Source organism: Agelaius phoeniceus, chromosome 1 (assembly GCF_051311805.1).
Source record: "Agelaius phoeniceus isolate bAgePho1 chromosome 1, bAgePho1.hap1, whole genome shotgun sequence".
In the NCBI taxonomy this organism is placed as follows: Eukaryota; Metazoa; Chordata; class Aves; order Passeriformes; family Icteridae; genus Agelaius; species Agelaius phoeniceus.
Window position 1 is genome coordinate 75165020 of NC_135265.1, and position 6000 is coordinate 75171019.

Below are 6000 nucleotides of genomic sequence, written 5' to 3' on the forward strand. Positions count from 1 at the left end.
AGAGAAAATTTAAATGTTCTGTAAAAGACACTACAGAGAAAACTATAAATACTATTTCAGGAAAGTAAGTTTCTGTAACTGTAATGCCACAGGCAGCATATGTTGCAAAAAATTATCTTTCCAAGTCATTATTCTTCCAGTTTGTTCCTGGGGGTAATGGTAAAAAGTCACAGCAAAAAAAGTCAAACCAATACTGACCAAAATTAGTTGGTCAACTCAATATCAAATATAATTTTTTATTTAATTCCATTTTAATTCATGAACAAAACAACAATAACAACAAACAAAACCCCTCAAAGTTATTTTTCTTTTTAAATCTTCATTAAACTCAGTGTCAAAAGTGGCCTGGAAAGCTTCTGGAACAGTTCAAACCAAGTTAAACATTAAGAAAAAAAAACCCCAAACAAAATTGCCTATTAACTCTTTCCCTGAGGTCTATGACATTGTTGTAACAACTGAGGTGAGTGTAGGATTTACTATATTAACCCATTCTTCTGGGTCTAACAGAAAAAAGTGCCAGCAGAAGACCTATTCAATATGAATGCAACACTGGAGAGCAAGGATTGGTCATGGTGATATGAGATAAATAAATCTTAAATTCAAGAAAGAGAAAGATTTTTCTCTGCGCTTTCAAATTCTGACATCATTTCTTACTTCCCCACAACCCTGAGCTTCCTGTTCCCCAATGAACTGAAACAAGATGTTTTGGAACAGCCAGAAGGAAGGCTATTCACATACTCTGTGGTGCTTAAGCAGATATAGGGGAGTCTATAGAGGGAAAAAAAAAAACAAAATCAACAAACAAAAATTTGTGTTATAGACTATGTTTTAGAAAGTTTTGTCAAACTTTCTATAATGTTTTATAGTTGTATAGAATAATGTATAGTTTGCTATTGCAGATTTTGTCTGCTGTGAGTTTTTTGCAAACTAAATTATTGTATGCCCGTGCAATCAGAAACATTCAGGACTTCAAGGAGAATAAAGTTAGATACAGTGGGAAGAAAGTTTCCAAAACTTAATGGAATTCTCAATATTATTATTATATAATTATATTATATAATTTCCCTTTTCAGCTCAAATTATCACAGAAAAGATCTAAAGGCTCTGCAATCCATATTGATTCTGCCCAGCCTCCCTACATCCATCCCCATGGCCCTTCTTAGCCATTCCAGGGCTTTGTTTGACCCTATTTTCCCTCACCTGTCCTGATCCTGTTGCCCACTAGCGAGACACATCCCAGTCCAGCCTTGGCCATTCCCCATAGCCTGGTGTCGTATGCTGTGCCATGACACTGAGCAGGAAAATTTCTTGCTGAAAGGCATAAATTCCTGTCACAGCTTCTCTCTTGCTTTCTTCTATTTAAAATACTCTGGTTTGTTTTATGAAATTCTTCAGGGTTGTCTTTGATACAGGAAATTACCACAACAAACAACAGCTGATTTAATCAAATTTGAACCTATGGAGAAAAAAAAAAAAAAATAGGCTAGCCATAACTTCCAGTGAAATAATCATCTCAAGACACAAACCAGAAGTTAGTATTCAGAGTTGGGAAAAAAACTTTACATATAGAATGAGGGTAACCATAAACATATTTATTTAAAACAACAAGCAAACCAAAAGTACACGTACTAAATAAAATTATTATTTTTTCAAATACAGAATAAAAATCCTTACATTTTATCTAAAACTAATGCATGTTCTACTGAGAATCTACATAATATTAACTAAAACTGGTATTGCTTAGGTTTGCTTTATTTATATAACATATTACCTAATCACATTGCTGATTTCTTGACAGGTATGAGAACCTCACAAAAATACTTAACAGAATATTTTGAAATGTGAAATATTTCATGGAAGTATATAAATTTTGAATAAATTTGAGAGAAACGGCAAGTTTGTTTTGATGGTTTTGAAGTCAGACAATTCTTATCTAGCAGTGTTCCATTTCCCTTAGTATTATTTCAAAAATAAAATAACTTCAGGGTTATAAGCATAGTAGTGCATAAATGTCAAATGATCAAAAGAAGAAATATACAAACAAGGCAAAAAAATTACTGTTCTGCTGACAAGAAATTTTCATTGCTTTTTGATGTAAACTTTGGACTTCTGCTCTATTTCATAAGGAAAAATAGGCATAATATATTTTTTTATTTTTTAGAATGTAAATTATCATTCCTTATGAATATTATCCTAAACATGTAGGTATTTCCAAATGTATTTTTGAATAAAATTTAATTTTCTTTATCTGTGTATGTATATAGATATGCAAATACTCAATCTCTTTACAAATATATTTATCTAAAAGTACTTGTTTATGCACACACAAGCATAAGTGGTTTATCGAATTGAGTACAGATTTACAGAAACCTATATAGATTTATAGTTACTGAGGAACAAGGTAAATATGCTGTAGTCCAAAGACACTGTCTACCAACAAATTTATCTTTGCTAGTTTTGAATATCAGAAAGAGCCTAAACCTAGCAATGAAAAATAATGCATAGATTAATTTATGTTTGGGTTTTGAGCACAAAATAAACTACTTTCAGTGCTTGAGAAGAAGAAGAAGAAGACTTTAAAGAGCTGCAGACATAAAATAAGACACAGTAGTAGTTTGGTCTTCTTTTCCAACCTACATTTTGTCTTTAGTGACTCAACTCATTTTTGTACTGATACCTTTACTGCAGCACATCAAAAGAACAAGTTCTAACTGTCTTAGCATAAAAAGTGCACAGTATAGTCCAGTCAAAACCATGGGTACTGCAGAAATAAAGCCTTTTCCAGCTGGTGGTGCCTTATAAATAAATATTCTCAAGCTGATGACAGCGATGAAAAACATCATGAATGAATTGCACTGAAGCTATTTTTCTCAAGAGAGAAATACAAATTTTGGCATAGGTGTTTTTCTCATGTAAGACTGGGCCAAAAATGCATCTTTTTCTCCTTGAAGAGTAGTTGTGTACTTTATTAAAATTTTATTTATTTTAAATTCTGAGCTGTCTTTAAAACCAAAAACTAACCTGAAAGATGATGCTTGTCATTAAAATGAATTAATATCTACCCTGAAGTCTCAACAGTATTTGTTTGGTAGAAGACTTAAAGACATGGGATTGATGATCATCTTCCATATAGTCACTGGTGGAATCTCCCTCATGCTGTAGGAATAGTTTTACACATCCATCCAACCACCACACATGCATAAGAATTTACAGAAAGCAAGAAAACATCTCTGATCAAAACCCAGCATGCACTTTGCAGAGTGAGGACCCTGGAAAAAGTCTCTGCCACTTACAAAGGAATTGAAGGTTTCAGAGGGATTTAGCAGCTTATATGGGGATGACACTAGAGCTGCAGTCTCAGTGGAATTAAATCTGACTTGATCCAATTAACAACATAGAGTAGGGAATATAAAAGGGAAGGAAGGAAGGAAGGAAGGAAGGAAGGAAGGAAGGAAGGAAGGAAGGAAGGAAGGAAGGAAGGAAGGAAGGAAGGAAGGAAGGAAGGAAGGAAGGAAGGAAGGAAGGAAGGAAGGAAGGAAGGAAGGAAGGAAGGAAGGAAGGAAGGAAAGAAGGAAGGAAGGAAGGAAGGAAGGAAGGAAGGAAGGAAGGAAGGAAGGAAGGAAGGAAGGAAGGAAGGAAGGAAGGAAGGAAGGAAGGAAGGAAGGAAGGAAGGAAATCAAGAATGGAATTTTTCCATTATCTGATATGATCTGATCTGATATGCTGCCATTGCAATTTAGACTTCCCATGGAATCAAGCTCATGGTGCCCTGCTGTAAGTACTTCTTCTTTTAAGACCTAGAGTCTTTGTCTGTGATCGCCAAAAAAATTTGGCTACATTTGTTACATGGAAAGTGTACAAAATAACAAAATTAAAATTAAAGAAGAAAAGGAATTCTGTTTTCATGGTGTTAAAAATTGTTACATATTTAAATATTGTTCATTTTTAAACACATTTAAGTTGTTCTAATCAACACATTGTAATTGATCTTGTAATGCATATTAATTTTTTTTTACATTTATTGATATCTATTATCAGGTATTTAAATCCCTCCTAGTTTTGTGTAAGACAGTTTACACATAAAGAGCCAAAATACAATTTCTGTATATAATGTTTGGATATCCTATCTCACCCTAAAATTTGTATTTGTTCAATGCTTGACATGTACTGAATTTCAGTTCTGAAAACCACGGTGGGTTTTTTAGTGTTTCTGTAGCAGAAATGTAGACCTTTTAGAGGGGTGGAAGCAAATAACCATTTCACATGTGTCCTCACCTTGGCATCCTTTCTCATCATTGCATATAAGCTTGTAATCCCTCTCATCCCCTAAACAGGTAACTTATTATTACACTAGACAGTTTTCTGTCCTTTATCTCCCACATTCAGGCTGTTACTAAATCCTGTCATTTTCCCTTTAGAACATCTACAAAATCTAGTCTTTTCATTTAATTTCTGTTTTCAGGAAGGAGTAATCATTCAGGAAATAACTGAGGCATATCAAGGGCACTGACATATCTATCATGTACTTCACTCCTTTCTTCCTAATACTTCAACTGCTCCTTCCTTTGGCTCTAGCTCACCTTCTTTCCCTCTTTGTAATTCCTTATCTTCTGCCCTGAAGGCTTTATCATTCTGTGTCCAATATAAATCAGTTATGACTTAAATATTCAAATCCTTTTAAAAGCACTTTGGTGTCATATTCAAGACTGCTCACCATACACAAGAGTTCCATCCTGTTCCTTTATATAACAAGATATTCTGCTCTTTCAGAGAGGACTCCTTATTTTCACAGTTCTGTGAAAGCATTCATTACAGTATTTTTTTTTTGATTTCTTAATATTTTACTGTGAATTTTTAATGACTCTATTTGTTGTTGTTGTTGTTGTTGTTTTGAGTTTGATTGTTATCAGACAGTGGAAGCGTTAACTTTTAGCACTGAAACCAGAAGTACAACAATACAATAACAGGCCTAACAGTTATGATGTGTCTGACAGTTTCCAATTATAATCATCCATCTGGTATAATATATTCAGTTGAATCCTTGTTTGTCAGTCTATTTAGGATGTCCTTGGGGTTCTAAGATCCTGTTACTAAGAATTATGAAAAAAAATTATAAAATGAGTCTACATAATGAAACAAATTTTATTCTTTATAATGTGCACAACAATTTAGAGTTGCTAAAATTTTACACTGATCAAAAGAGGAAAAAATTTGCATTATTTGAATAAAATAATTCTGGAATGAAAATAATTCTGTATCATATATTTTACAGAAGTGCAGGAGACCGTAAAGACAGCAAAGGTGTAGGTGATGTCCTCCTGCTTTATCAGTATCCTTACTCTTAAAATGAACCGGATTAAAGATGATAAAGAAAGAAGATAAAATGAGGAAGGCTTTTTTTGTTTCCCTAATCCATGATAAACCTTATAAATTAGAAGTTAGCATGTATTTTCTGGTTTAAAAAAACTTTATTGTATTGCAGGTCCCCTTTTAATGTTCAAAAAGTAATTTAGTTACCTTTGGTGCAATATTGCCTGTGAGAAACTGATGAAGCTGGGATAGAACTAATTAAGGAAAATTAGATTGCAGTCTTCCCATGAAGGGGAGAGAAGTAGTTAGCTCCTCTTATGCATTTAGAGGCATGTGAATATGATGACTACAGTTTGCTCTTTTTCCTTCTCTTGTACACTACTGCACATTCAGGTGTAAGACTAGAATACATAAATTACTGCTTCTACATTGCTTAGACCTTTATTTATAGTTATTTCCCTTCAAGGAAAAAAAAAACCCACAAACCAACAAAAAGCAAACAAACAAAAAAAACCCAAAACCCCCCCAAAAAACTAATCAACCAAAAAAAAAAAAAAAAACCAAACAGAGAAGGAAATACAGTTACCACTGAATTTTGTTAGAGAATAAATACCAGCCCTGAGATTGGTTTTGGGTGTTTGTATTGCTCTCATGAGGTAGCAAATTCACAGTGCCATAATCTGAAGTTGT